We start from the raw sequence: 15611 nt of genomic DNA, 5'->3' as shown, positions 1-15611 counted from the left end.
TTACTGTAGCTCCTGTCCAGTGTGCCAATTGACTGCACCAGTCTCCCACTTCAGGAGTCCATTAGTACCCCTCCCAATTATAGAGGTGCCCTTTGAGCGTATAGCTATGGATTTGGTGGGACCCCTGGTGAAATCGGCTAGGGGACATCAGTACATATTGGTCGTAGTAGATTATGCTACCCGATACCCTGAGGCCGTGCCCCTCAGACATACCTCAGCAAAGCTAATCGCCAAGGAGTTGTTTTATATGTTTTCCCGGACTGGTATCCCTAAAGAGATCCTGACGGATCAAGGTACCCCCTTTATGTCCAAAATTACAAAGGAAATGTGTAAGCTCCTGGGTATTAAGCACTTGAGAACCTCTGTCTACCACCCCCAGACCGATGGCCTAGTTGAGAGGTTTAATAAGACCCTTAAAGGAATGTTGAAGAGGGTGGTTAGCAAGGATGGTAAGGACTGGGATTGTTTGCTGCCATATTTAATGTTTGCCATCCGAGAGGTACCCCAGTCCTCCACCGGATTCTCTCCCTTCGAGCTAGTGTATGGAAGACATCCAAGGGGTCTATTAGATATTGCTCGGGAAACTTGGGAACAGGAACCCACTCCCTACCGTAGCGTTATAGAGCACATAACCCAAATGCAAGACCGAATTGCCGCAGTAATGCCCATCGTAAAGGAGCACATGGAGCATGCTCAGTTGGCACAAAGCCGTGTTTATAACCGAAAGGCTCAGCTCAGATCCTTTAACCCAGGTGACCGGGTGTTAGTGCTCGTACCCACTGTAGAGAGTAAATTTCTAGCCAAGTGGCAAGGTCCATATGAGATAATTGAAAAAGTGGGAAATGTAAACTACAAGGTCTTCCAACCAGGCAGGAGGAAACCTGAACAGATCTACCATGTGAATCTGTTAAAACCCTGGAAAGAGAGGGAATCCTTGTCGGCTCTAAGTACCCCTAGAGAAATTGCCACTAAAGTCAGAGGTGCAATTGGTAATCATTGTCCTGATGTACAGATAGCGGTGACTCTGTCTAAGGTGCAGGCCCAAGAGACAAAGGAACTTGTACAAAGAAACACTGATGTATTTTCTGAGACACCTGGGCGTACTAATCTAATAGAGCATGACATTGTAACCGAGCCGCAGGTACGAATCAGTCTGAAGCCCTACCGTGTACCTGAAGCTCGTAGACAGGCCATAACAAAAGAGGTTAACGATATGTTAGCTCTTGGGGTCATTGAAGAGTCAAAAAGTGCGTGGTCAAATCCTATTGTCCTGATTCCCAAACCCGATGGTACCATCAGATTTTGTAACGATTTCCGTAAATTAAATGAAAATTCAAAGTTTGATGCCTATCCGATGCCCAGAGTAGACGAGCTGATCGAGAGGTTAGGGACTTCCAGGTACTTCTCGACTCTCGATTTAACAAAAGGGTATTGGCAGGTGCCGCTTACGGAAAGTGCTAAAGAGAAAACTGCATTTGCCACCCCAGATGGGCTCTTCCAGTACGTAACTATGCCTTTCGGATTACATGGTGCTCCCGCCACCTTTCAACGGTTGATGGACAAAATCCTCAAGCCACATCGCAGGTATGCTTCAGCCTACCTTGACGATATTGTCATTTTCAGCCCTGATTGGGGGAGCCACTTGCCGAAGGTCCAAGCGGTACTAGATTCGCTTCGGGCAGCCGGATTAACTGCTAACCCCAAAAAGTGCACTTTGGGCCTTGAGGAAGCCCGGTATTTGGGGTACACAATAGGACGAGGAGTAATCAAACCCCAGGTGAATAAAGTAGAGGCTATCCAGAATTGGCCCCGTCCCGTAAGTAAAAAGCAGGTGAGGGCTTTCCTGGGAATTGTGGGGTACTATAGGAGGTTCATACCCAATTTTGCCTCCATTGCAGCTCCCCTGACTGACCTGACCAAGGGAGGGAGAACTGGCCTCATCAAATGGAGTGAAGGAGCTGAGGGGGCATTCCAAAAGTTAAAATCGGTCCTTTGTATACAACCGGTCTTGGTCACTCCAAATTATGCCAAAGAGTTTGTGGTACAGACTGATGCCTCAGATGTAGGGTTAGGGGCAGTCCTTTCACAGGTGATTGAAGGGGAGGAACATCCAGTCACATACCTGAGTCGAAAGCTCACTCACGCAGAGAAAAATTACAGTATTGTAGAAAGGGAGTGTTTGGCCATCAAATGGGCTCTGGAGTCCCTACGATATTATTTGCTAGGCCGACAGTTTCGGTTGATTACTGACCACTCCCCTCTCACATGGATGTCTCAGGCTAAAGAGAGAAATGCCCGGGTTACGAGATGGTTCCTTACCTTGCAAAATTTTAAATTTAAGGTCGAACACCGATCCGGGAAATTACAGGGGAATGCAGATGCTTTATCCAGGACACATTGCATGGTGGCGAAAGGTGTTCGCCCCTATAGGTTCGAACAAAGGGGGAGGGTATGTAAGAAAGTGACAGGAAAAGTCCTGGAAGGACGCTATATCTCCCCTAGAGTCCTCTCATATGTCTGGTGAGTGAGGGCTTCAAGAGCTGTAGTAAAGCATATGGCTGTATTAACCCCTTCTCATCCCACTGTAGGAAGGAGCCTTCATGTACAGGTGGGAGCAGTTAGGCCTAATCACTGGCCTATAAAGCCTCTCCAGACTTCTGTCCTGGGCAGTTCCTGGGGGAGAGTGGTGGAGCCAGGTCCTGGCCATCCAACTGAAAACTGGTGAGACCAGTGGGTGCTTCACAGCTTGTATTTTTGTTGATTTGTTTTGTCCGTGTGGTTGAAGCAAGCCACACGTATAGACAGAGTGCTTCTGTATAGTTAGTCGCCTAGCCGGGCAGGTATTTGTGTTTGTTTTTGCCTGAAGTAAAGGCCTGTTTATTTTGTTTGCCAGCACCTTTAAACCTTTTTGCAAAATAAACGCACAGGGGTAAAACCCTGTTCAAACTGATTTTGGTGTCTGTCTCTGACTGTCTGGGTCCGCTGCTGCTACCGCTGAGCCTATCTCCCCCACAATAGATATACCTTATCCGATGCATGTCATATACTTTTGAAAATATGTTAAAATTGTCTTTGTTCCTGTCCCCTTCCAACTAGTCTAGAAAACTGAGAGGCATTGGATTATTCAGCCCAAATCATAGAAATTTAGCAGAGGAAATAACAGCAATCCAAACATAGTGAGCATCACACAGAGCTAGATTTACAGTACTACTAATGTCGGTAATGCTGGATCCCTCCTGTCTAAGCAGAGATACAACTGACTGATATAGCAGAGCTCAGTTTGCTCTCCTGGTCATTTCTCCAATATACCTGCAATAAATTAAAATCTAAATAGCCAACTCTGATGCAGAGGGGACATTGTAGACCAGTAGGTGGCAGCATCACCTTATTCAGGTTTAATGTGAAATATAATTTAGGAAATGCGAAAACTTCCAAGAAGCAGGAATATTATACAAGGAGAGGCTGATGGTCAGTAGTGGAGATAGGACAGTCAGTAATGTGCTCTCCACAGTCCATGAAGGCTTGGGGAGGAGAATGGGAGGACCTCCCAAAGGAAAGGGGAGTGACAGGGTGCAGAGAGCCTGACACTATAGTACAGGCAGGGACTGATGAGAGGAAGACTCAGTGACACACAATACTACAGACTCAAGTGTCCTCACTTCATGTGACAGCTGCAGCTTTAGGTGGACACTATCATCTCCAGCCTGTTCTCTCCCCCAGCTTATGGCTGACTACTACTGAGCTGCAAGATAACAAGTGGCCCTCAAGAGCTCAGCTTGTCCTACTGACTGATAAGCATTGCAGGTCAGTGATATTCCTAGTATCTTATATTCCATACATGTACACTTTGATTCCTCTCTGCTGCATGTGCTATGAATGGGAATACAGTTATTAAAGGGGTATTCTGCTTAATATCATGTCTAATAGATGTCAGAAGAAGTCTCATATTGATGGGGGTCTGAGAAATGTGACCCTACTGATGTCCAGGACAAACACAGCCTTGCATTGAATTTAATGGTCAGTGCCAGGAGCTGTCCATTCTGGATATTTAGGGGGTCTCCACATTAGGGGGTACACATTAAGACATATAAAACTAGAAACACTTTCATATATGCACTGGTTATACAATCCATATAGTATTGTATATAGTCATGTTTGCAACATTGTTGCCATGATTATATTTCAAGGTTTTATGGATTTTTACTGCATTGTCAGATTGACTTGTGTGTAATATAGTGTGATAAGACAGACTGGCGAGCAATTTATTGGGGGCAATAACCTGATCATTATACCCAGTACTAAGGGCTACAGACTGGTCACTATGTCATGTACCAACCAAGAGGAGATGCAGATCGGTTGTACGTTCTTACAACTTCAGATTGGTCACTTTATAATAGACTGAGGGTTGGAGAATGGTCAGTGATAATATCTCAATTGTCCTCAAGTGTGGTCAGTATGTGATGTGATGTTCTGGGGCAGGAGAATGGCCACTATTAATAACCCACCTCTCTTATAATGCGGTCACTAGTAATAGCTCACCTGTCTTGGACTGTGGTCATTGTGTGATATACTGATGGCAGGTAGAATGGTCAGAAGTAATATCTTATCTGTCTTGGAGTGTGGTCAATATATGATGTACTGGGACAGGAAAATGGTCACTATGTGATTTACTAAGGAGTGGCCAGTAGTAATATCTCACCTGTCCTGAAGTGTGGTCCATATATAATGGACTGAAGGAAGGAGAGTGGTCAGCAGTAACATCTTGCATGTCCTAAAGTGTGGTCAGTATGTGATGTGCTGAGGACAGGAGATAGGCCATTAGTAATATCTCACCTGTCCTGAAGTGTGGTCACTATGTGATATACTGGGGTAGGAGAGTGGTCAGTAGTAATGTCTTACCTGTCCTGAAGTGTGGTCACTATGTGATGTGCAGAGGACAGGAGATTGGTCATTAGTAATATCTCACCTGTCTTGATGTGTGGTCACTATGTGATATACTGTACTAGGGTAGCAGAGTGCTCATTAGTAATAAGTCACCTGTACTTTTATGTGTGGTCAGTATGTTACATACTGGGCTAGGAAAGGGTCCATTAGTAATGGCTCCGCTGTCCTTAAGTGTGGTCAGTATGTTACATACTGGGCTCCGCCGCTGTCCTTAAGTGTGGTCAGTATGTGATGTGCTGAGGGCAGGACAATGTTCAGTAATAACTACATTCTGGTATGTAGTATGGCAAGTGATAAAAGCCGGTCAGTGAGTGATGGTGCTGGTATAGTAGGCAATGAGTCCAGACTGAATGCAGCAGACTATTCTGTGGATCAGTTTACCTGTGTTGTAACATGGTCAAGTCTACTCTGGGCGATGTACTTGTAATGATAGATTAGCCAGATTATATAAGGATTAAAGTTCTCAGTTTTATCATTTGCATATTATTTTCTCTCTGTACTCCATATATTCTGTATGCAGTTTTATTTTATTACAACTATATACTACTATTTAATATAAATCAGAAAAATTCAAAATGTATTTTGGAAACTGAATTGTCATTATAGGGGCAAAGATTATCCCTCTGACTACATTTGGTCAAATATTAATCTAATACAAGAAATAACACTGTAACCAAACACGGCTACATAAGTCAAATCAGTTTTTGGCCCCTGACGTCACAGATCACACTCTTCACATGAATCAGCAAAAGTACATTGCAGAGCTTTCCTCTGCTCACATGATGGAAAGGGATTTAGGAAGTGAATTTTGGGGAACCCACGTGTGCGTCTAAGAGATTCGCTATGAGAATAGACACTGACATGTCCTGTCAGGAAAATGTTGCAAGAGAATTGTGCCTATAAAGACATAAGGGGATGTTCAAGATATTTTAAAGAGATATTTCGTAATATTATTTTGCATTATATTTCCTGAATCAGTTTCTTGCCACAATCAGGTTGGATCATGTGTCATAACCCTATAGTAATGTGTGAGTCTGTATACAGTATATGGCTCTATGGGTTTATACTATATCCGTATATAAATTATACCGCACTCGAGATAGTAGTCCATAGTCTATGGCTATGAACAATCCCGTCTATACATAGATTGTCATAAATTGCAAGCTCTTTGGAGCAGGCCCCTCACTCTTATTGTTTGATGTTATTTTGTTACATTAAAATGTCTAACGTTAGGTTCACACTAAAGTTCAGGTTTCCGTTCTTTGGGTCTGCTTGGGCGACTGAAAAATGGAAACTCAATCCGAATAAAAAGCGCTTACCCGCGGAAACCTGCTGACCCCATAGACTATAATGGGGTCCACCAGGATTCTGGCAAAAAATGTGGAGATGGAATCCCAATACGGAATCCAGGCACGGGTGTGTAGAAAGTGCGTTAAGTGCATAAGGTTACACGATAACCAGCAAGTCCATTCGTCCATAAATTTGCTATGTTTCCATTGGCTGCATATATGTATGTACTCAAAGTGAAAATTCCTAATATTCACTTTTTACAGTCTACATATCTTATTTTTTCCTTCTTGGTGACCCTATCTCCATTCTATATTTTCTGTTCATGTACCTCCTGATTTGTAAAAGGCTATATAATTAAAATTATTATTATTTGTTTTTATTGTATAGACATACAAGCTATAGACAAAAAATATCCCTTGTTATCCGCAGTGAAATGTAGTCCAGGTTATATCAGTGTGAGCAGTACACGTCCTCCGTATCAGCCTTGTAGATCTCCTTTGAACCCGATCGGCAGTTCAAGTCAAACCAGTGCAAGTTCTGTCCCATAAGTTACAATAGGTCACTACGTCTATCACCATGCGAGGTTACTTAACACTAACAGTATCTATGTAAGTTCCTGTTCTGTGCACTCTACATAGTGAGGAGATCTTGTCGTAGTCATGGCTTACACTTTGCTGACTGGTTTGACAGTCCTACCGTCTATGAATGATTATGATGTTAGGCAGGTTTTTTTCCTTGACGGTCAGGTTCTTGTTTGTTCTAGATGTACAGATCAAGCAAACAGGTGGATATTAGCTAATAGCTAAACTCACTCGGTCTTTTTCTAGGAATCTATGACATGCCATCGTAGAAAGACTTTCCAGCAGCCTCCAGTTGTAAAACTAAATACTAGGGACTCTGAGTCTAAAATGTAGTAAAAAATCAGGTAGTTCTAGCAAACCATGATTAGGCGTAGGTCCCTACATGGAACAATGACATAAAGGCTTAAGAGTTTCCCTGTAGTGTCCAACCCAGTACTTCTCCGAAGAATGACAAGAGTTAGACATAAGCACAGAGATAACCTTGCAAAATTTATGTCTGGCTGAAAATAGTAATACATGTAGGCAGTCTGTAGAAAGTGGTTGTGTGAATAGCATAAGGTTGCACGATAGATAACCAGCAAGTCCATAAATTCGCTATGTTTCCATTGCAGTGAAACCCCCTATTAACCCCTTTTTACAAACAGTTTACATATCTTATTTTTTCCTCTTGATCACCCTATCTCCGGTCTATATTCATATTTCCTTGCTACTTAGTTATGACGCTAACAACTTGCCAATGTACTTTTTTGGTTAACCTACATAGGCTCCCCGTTTCTACAGAGCAGAGAACAGGTCCAAGGATCACACTGCAGCTTTCCTCTAAATGATATAAGAATAGGTTGAAAAATAAGCAGCAAACTAAGAGGGTTTCCATGTTTGTTAATGGGCCTCGTCTCCTGTATGTGTACTCCTACTGAAAGTATATAATCCGAAATTTGTTGCATTATGTGTCAATATGAGTTAGGACGTTCTTCTCTTTGGTCTCTTGCTTTATCATTTCAATGTCATTTCAAGCCTTATTATTCTATAAAAATATACTAAAATACTCATTTAGTCCAGTAGTAGTAGGGTCTTCATACACATAATTATTATGGTAGTTTCCCACTTTCTCATACCAGGGACTGAGCGTATATGCAGTAGAATGAAATATCCCTCAGTTCCATAGATTCTTCTGTTAACATACAATTTCCTCATTTCCTGACCCTGGGAAATGGCCCATCTGAGAGAGAATACTGCTGATAATCTAGAAGTTGAAAGAGCTGAATGTATACATACTTGTTGATATTTATTCTACGATATTGATATAGTGTTGGATTTCTGTACGTTCAGAACTTCATGAGAATTTTACAAACAGGCCATAGATATTTGTGGATATTACTCCTGACACGTATCTTGAACGTATTTGCCATATTTGCTAATAAATGAACCTGAGCTATGGTAATAATATATTAAGTGTGAAACTGGGCTTCATTGGGCCCACCATATGCAAAAATTCCATCTACACATTCATCTTAAGTGCATTACAATCGCTGTTATAATACTCATAAGGAATAGACCCTAGTTATATGTATCTGGATCCAAAGTCAGCTTCAAATGGGGTTGTCTTCTGCTGGGACCTTGGCATCTATTATTATGGCAGAGGGTTATATTTTAATGTTGGTTTATAGTATAGAAAGATCGTGCATAATCTAAAGTAATAATCGGCAGATAAATGGATTAAGTATTCCTGTTGGTATAATCTTCCTAAATACCAAATGTTTTATCCTATGTTCAGATTGTTGATGGTTCTCATACCAAAACCAATGGGTTTATAAGGACTTAATGGTCTGATTTAGATCAATGAGATTTCGCATATATATTAGACATATGGATATTTGTTATTTATATTAAAGCAGGGGCTACTTAGACGTTTCGTCAGCAACATCTATTGCAAAACCAAAATTCACAGTTACACTCAGTTGCAACATTGCAAGTAATGTAGATGAACAGGGTACCAGTCATGGCAACCTTGTGATCACAATTAGGGTTGAGCGATGGAATTCCGATCGCTCAGCTGCCCCTACCGCTCCACGCTGCTCTGTCTCCTCTTCTTTCTACTGCACATGTCTGCAGAGCGCCATGCGTGCCCCCGTACGTGCCATCGTGCGTGCCACAACAAGCCCCACCTACTGCCAGCATCAGTAACACTAGCCTGGGAGGCGGGGGCGCATATGCTGCTCTGCAGACATACGAAGTAGAAAGAAGAGCGAGAGCAGCGTGGAGCGGCAGGGGCAGCGCTTCTGTGCAGGTAAGTGGACAGCAGGGGGACTTAAGTCGGGGAATTTTTTAATCACTACACATTGTGTAGTCCAAAAATTGAAGCGTTCAGTTTTTGGATTCCACGCTTTGTAGTGAATAGGATACAAAAATAGAGAATAAAAGATCAGGGCACTCACCCAAGCAGACGTATAAAACCAAAACTCCTTTATTGAAAATCTTCTAAAAGATCGGTACAGCGGGGAGAGGATGGTAACGTTTACAACAGCAACGATCGTTTCATGCTAACCGCATTTCATCAGGTCTCATCAGGTCTGATGAAATGCGGTTAGCATGAAACGATCGTCGCTGTTGTAAACGTTACCATCCTCTCCCCGCAGTACTGATCTTTTAGAAGATTTTCAATATATATCCGTTGCTGGTTGTTTCACCGGTTTAAGAAGACGCCTGTCCAGAATTTAAGTGGTGCCGTTCATTTTCTTTTCTTTGATTATTAATAGTGAATAGGATAGTTTTTAAAATCCGATTTTTGATCAGTAAAAAATCCCATTGACTTACATTAGGATCGGAAATGGGATCAGGTTCGGATGGAAAATGATCGGAAATCGGATTTTGAAAACAATCCTGAAATCTCAAGATCAGCTCAACCCTAATCACAATGTGACCCTATTTACTTACATTATTTGTAATATTACAAGGTATCCGATGTCACAACCAAAATCACAGTGTATCCCCAGCTGGTTGGTTGTTTCTTCTTGTGATCAGGATGAGTTCTAGCTATAGGATGTGCTTCCATTCGCTGTGCTTCAGTAGTGTCCAATGGTGCACTCACTACACTATATCTCTGTGCATATGACATCTGAGGAAGCCTATATGGCAGTATAGAGAGGTTGTGACCCATATTACTATGGAGTTATATGGGCTCTGTACACTACTGTATAGGTTCCATGCCCATATGCGTGAACCTAATTCACCACTGTAACACTAACTATTGTCTGGGACCCTCTGCTGATGTAGTTCTATGTTATCGCTTTTTAGTACCTCGCTTGTCTTCTTTTCTTTTTTGTTCTTGCTTAGATACTTTGTTCATACAGCAGTCCGACAGAATTCTTTGCACCATAGAGAATTTTTTGGGGACCTATTTAGAAAAAAAAATATCCACACTCCTGCAATATGGAGTATACTCTATTTATGGGTACTAGATTTTGACATGTGACCATAAAGGGAATGCAAAGTTTAAGGTACCCTACAAATCTTGTATAGAATGTATTGGTGAGCCAGTTCGATTCTTACATCATACGTCTGTGTATAGCCCCTCTATATGGGTATAATGGTATAAGAAACTATGTAGCGTCTCCTTATAGTCTTAGTGACTTTGGGTGAAGACCATGGGGTTCTAAGACTTGACAGCTGTTTGTTCGTCCTTCACATTCATATTTGAACAGTTTATATGTTTGCCTCATATAGCAGCTGCCCATGAAGTTCCAATTTTTATAGAGGGTGTAATACACCATACAGATTTATATTCCAATAATTATTATTATTTATATTTTTATAACTCAAAATTAATAATAAATAATAAATGCCAAATATAAAATTATATAAAATAGCAAACACATTCCCTTATCTCATATACTACATTACTCTATTTTCATGTATGCTGTCCCATACACTATACTGTATAACGTGCAATAATAATTGTGACATAAATCTAGAATAAAGATTACTGTATTATTATAATCTGTAGTGGATTCAGGATCCAATGTTATCAATACATACAAATATGAAAAAGTCACATATTATGATATTTAGCAAAGGCATGTGGTGTGTATGATTATTGGCATGTGACTTCTAGTAAGCACCCTATGCATGGCGATGCTACAGTATATGGAGATTTGGGGATTATTATGCTTGCTGTATGTATGACTGCTCACATTACAGAAAATAATTACATGGCATAGATAAGAAACGTCTCATTATTCACGGACCAGAATATATCCAGATGTAAATTTGTATAGAATAAAAAAGTTAAAGATTTTTGCAAATATAAATAATGAAAAATTTTATAGATTTTCTCTAACCAGCTTAGTGGTGACAGTTGCCAATGGACGGCTTCCCGCTTCAGAATATGGCCAAAATCTGCCCGTACGCCCCCCCGTGTGAACTAAGACATAAAACTCAGCAAATTTTTCATTATTTATATTTCCAAAAATGTTAACTTTTAATTGTGTTATCAAATAAATAGGGTTAACCCCTTTAAGGAAACACATTTCCATAGACCACCGTCAACTGGAAGACTCAAAGAACAATTAGCTGTCGACCCCTGGATATCATCTGCCATCTTTATCGTCTTAGTAGCCGAGACCGGAGGTGTCAGCTATCTTAGCCATGTTACAAACTTCAAAAGAACATGGAGACACAGTCTTGATCTAGTATCTGAATGGCTGCCTTGGAATACTACATGTCCTGACTAGGCCACAGTCTTCCCCATCTCTGTGTGTACAGTATGTTTCTCTCTCTCGCTCCCATCTTCCCCTCCTTTGTATACTCTCTCTCCCCTTCTTTCCAATTTTCTCTCTGCAGCTTCTCTCTCTCTCCTCCTCCTCTCCCCCTTCTCCATAGACTTCTATGTACTCTGCTCCACCAGTGTGTGTTTTCAATAACTTCACAGCAAGTGATCAGTACTAGAATTAGGGGAGGGAAAAGAGGAGTCTGATAAGTGAAGAAAGAGACATTTTTCTGTAATATATTTTACTACATATGTTAAGTTTCATAAAAACTTTCGCACTATTCATTAACGGCAAAAAAAAAAAAATATTGGTTATCCTTTAAGGACTGACTAAAGAATACTGAGCCAGCTCCCACTAACCTAGTCCTGCCCAAGGATGTAACAAGTATTCATGGAGCGAAACTTGTAATGGGGCCCACTCTACCATGACCAGTAGACAGCAAGCTCAGAACTTGAAAATTGTACAATTATTTTGGCCTCCTATACACATAGGAATAACACACATAGTGATTTTACATGGCAGATAGTACAAACAGTGATGTCACAGTACAGAGATAATGTCTACTCCCTATGACATCAGAGCACGAGGATAGGGCACACACAAAAAGCTTAATGTGACATCACAGCATATGAAGAAAGTAAATTTAGTGATGACATATTCAGACATTATGATGTCTCTGTAATCTAATTGAGATACATTCAGATATCCATGAATCCTTCTATTGTCAATAGTTATCACCAATTGCACCCTAGGTCTTAGTGGAAATGCCCCCTTAGTTGTGCCCCATATCAACTGCTATGTCTGTGGCCCCGCCCCTGAGGAGTCAACTATAATATGTCATTCACTGTTAGGGAGATACTACTAGTTTTTTTTCTATAGTATTAATAAAACAAAACCCATACAAATCCCTGCCTCATGACCAGTAATGTATATTACATATCTGATAGCCCATAATTGTATTTATGTATGAATTATATTAGTAGTTCTTGTTCTAAGTGGCAGACTTTAGGTGTCGTGTCTCTTGTACTTTACTTGTACTAAAATAGTGAAATGATAATGTAATATAATGTTCAATTAAATATTTACTTACAATTAAGATAAAGATTAACATGGAACCTGGTGACTTTTATGTGTTAACAAACCACATAGTCAGTCATCAGGTTCTGCCTACGTTTTTAATGGCTCATTCGTCATCTGTGGATTGTGAAACCTGCAGGTCTCCGCCACTTCTGTTTCACACTCTCTTGAACTCGTTCTACAAAACTTTAGGAAGTTACATCAACCACATCACATTGACGCTGTGAATAAAGGCTAACATTTATTACATCACATGACTATGTGTAGGTGGCTTTTATTACAGAATGGGCAAAATTCTAAATGAATGTAAGGGAAAGGTCAATAAAGATGCAATATTCAGGATATGATGGAAATATGAATGAGTATGACTTAAAGGAAAGGTGCAAGTTCCATAGAATAGACATAGAGGTCATCTAGTCTTAGATATGGAACATCCTGTCCCAGTGGCGTAACTAGGAATGGCGGGGCCCCGTGGCGAACTTTTGACATGGCCCCCCCCCCTTCCTGACCGACACTGAGGACCTTGACCGACTGCCCCCCCCACGCCGCATTCCTGCGCGCTCTATTATGCCCCTCAGTGGCCCCTGCTTACAGTATTACACTTCATTGTGGCCCCTGCACACGGGATTATGCCCCATAATGAACACCCATGAACAATTATTATACTCTGGGGTATTTTCAGACCCCAGAGTATAATAATCGGAGACCGAGGGGAGATACAGACATAAAAAAAAAAAGTTACTTACCTGTCTCCGGCTCCGCTGCAGTCTTTGGTGGTGTTGGCCATCTTTAATAACGCACAGATGTCACATGACACAGCAATTGCAGGCAAGTCTGAATTCAAACAATGTGTAGAATACTGATCCATCTACTGACATTGACCTCCCCATTCTCCTAATACACAGATAGCAGGACACTGACCTCCCCCTCCTCTTAATACACAGATATCAGGACACTGTCCTCTCCCCTCCTCCACACCAGACATACATACACACTCAGACACACACACACATTCTCCATTCTGCATCTCCCTTCCCCCTCCCCTTCAGTACCTAGCAGCACATCTCTCCTTCTCTTCCAGGACTGCACGGGCTATAAAGACACACCCACCTAGTCAAGTCATGTGACGGCTGACGTCACACAAGGTCCTACAAGCTTTCCCCTACTCTTATCGCAGTTACAACAGTTTGTCTGTGATAAGAGCAGGGGTAGCAGGGGTAGCTGTCACCGGGCCCCTAATGTCCCGGGCCCTGTGGCAGCTGCCTCTGCTGCTATGGTGGTAGTTACGCCACTGTCCTGTCCAATGGTATAAGTACCAGCAGGTCCAGAAATCCAGCTAGTTCGACGTTCAATTATCCTAGAAATGTTTGATGGTTGTGATATAGCTCATAGGTGGGATCCAAGGTGGGAAATGGAAGACAGAGACTTGTAGAACTTGACAAAGACTTGTAGAACACTTGAGAGGAAGATCAACAAAATAAGACGGTTGTCCAAATTAGACAATGGTAAGTCTGGGGAATATGGCCCGCACAAGGACAGTGTTATAGATAGCGAATGGTTGTCACGTGAATGAGTCATCACTAAAACCAATGCCTAAAGTGAATTCTGAAAATCTGATACACTGGACATGACACTGGGCATACACTTCAGATTGCAGTCATTGAATGCTTGTCCAGCCAACAGCTATCTTTTCTGACCCTTCCATATACATGCATGCATGGGTTGGCCGAGTTGTACAAGTTTACTGACTGGGAACTGGGAGAAAATTCGTCATCTGGCAGCGGCTTATTTCCTGAAAGGATCAGGCAGTTGGTGTCACCTAACACCGGAGGAGAATCGGGGGGTCCCCATTAGATAGTCGGCCGAAATTATCAAAATCAGCCAATACATATCTAAGGCTCTATCCAGATCACTGTTTTTAAATCTGTTTAGCACATCCACATTTGCGTCCATTTTTTGCGTATATTTTTTGCATTCATTAAACTGTGCATAATATATGTAAAAAAACATGATCTGAATGGCGACTAATGTCTGTCTTTAGCCCCACTATGTGTGTTTGCTCCATCTGACTCATTACAGGTATAGGTATATCATTTGCATTTCTAAATTACTTCTTGACGCAATATAATAAAAATTTATTTGTGAGTTAATGATTCTTTCTTTCTCAAAATCTCTTCACCTGCAAATTCTTCTTACAAAGAATTCGAGACTGTGCCAAACACAGGAAGCCATCAAGATCCTACCCACCGAGGAGTTAATGTATAACTCCAAGAAAAGATTCTATAAAAAGAGAACATAAATACAAAGCATATTAACTCCTGACAAGGGGAAAAAAGCCTCGATAAAGATATCTAACTGGTTAGGGCCGCAGATTTTATGGTTGAGGAACTGGATAATAGGTGTGTCCAGGGCAGCAAATCACAAGCCAGTGAAATAGTAATGGGCCATACAGATCATTATCAAGACCAATACAAGTTCACACGCAAGATGCAGTCCTGCCCTGTGCAAACAGCGTGTGTATGAACGTAGCTGAGGTTTACAGCTTCACACCTCTCCAGGGAACCCAGAACAAAAACTTATACATATAGGAGATGAATGTATTTAGCAAACACTAGGGGTAACAAAGGCTGCGTCACATTTGCCTCCCCGCTGAACTCAAAAACTGCCAGTGTACCTAGAAGAACTGATAGAAGGCAAAGAAAATATCAAATATTCACTTTTGTTATTTCATATTTTTGTAAACTAAACTATTAACAATTCTATTGTTAAAGCATTCTTACATTGCAGGGAAAAAAAAAAAACCTGCCTAAAAGTTTTGCACAACCCTGTATGCTTTGTGTTGTATAACATATAGACAACATGATGATTTGGTTAACCGTTTCTTTCTTCATTTTTAATATGGAAAATGGTGACTGACCACAGTGATAACTGCCTTGTAACAAGCCGAATAACA

At 41.2% G+C, this 15611-nt stretch overlaps 1 protein-coding gene across 1 annotated transcript in view; it reads left to right on the top strand.

Annotated features, from left to right (window-relative positions):
* The first annotated feature begins 3610 nt into the window (after positions 1-3610).
* Positions 3611-15611, top strand: part of PPARG (peroxisome proliferator activated receptor gamma) — a 49471-nt gene continuing 37470 nt past the window's right edge. Inside the window, exon 1 of the mRNA XM_075286944.1 lies at positions 3611-3804. The gene's annotated coding sequence lies outside the window, so the exon portion shown is untranslated. The remainder of the gene's footprint in view (positions 3805-15611) is intronic.

This window comes from Leptodactylus fuscus, chromosome 9, assembly GCF_031893055.1.
Source record: "Leptodactylus fuscus isolate aLepFus1 chromosome 9, aLepFus1.hap2, whole genome shotgun sequence".
Classification (NCBI taxonomy): Eukaryota; Metazoa; Chordata; class Amphibia; order Anura; family Leptodactylidae; genus Leptodactylus; species Leptodactylus fuscus.
The sequence above is the reverse complement of the archived record's forward strand: the minus strand, read 5'-3'. Positions and strand labels throughout refer to the sequence as shown.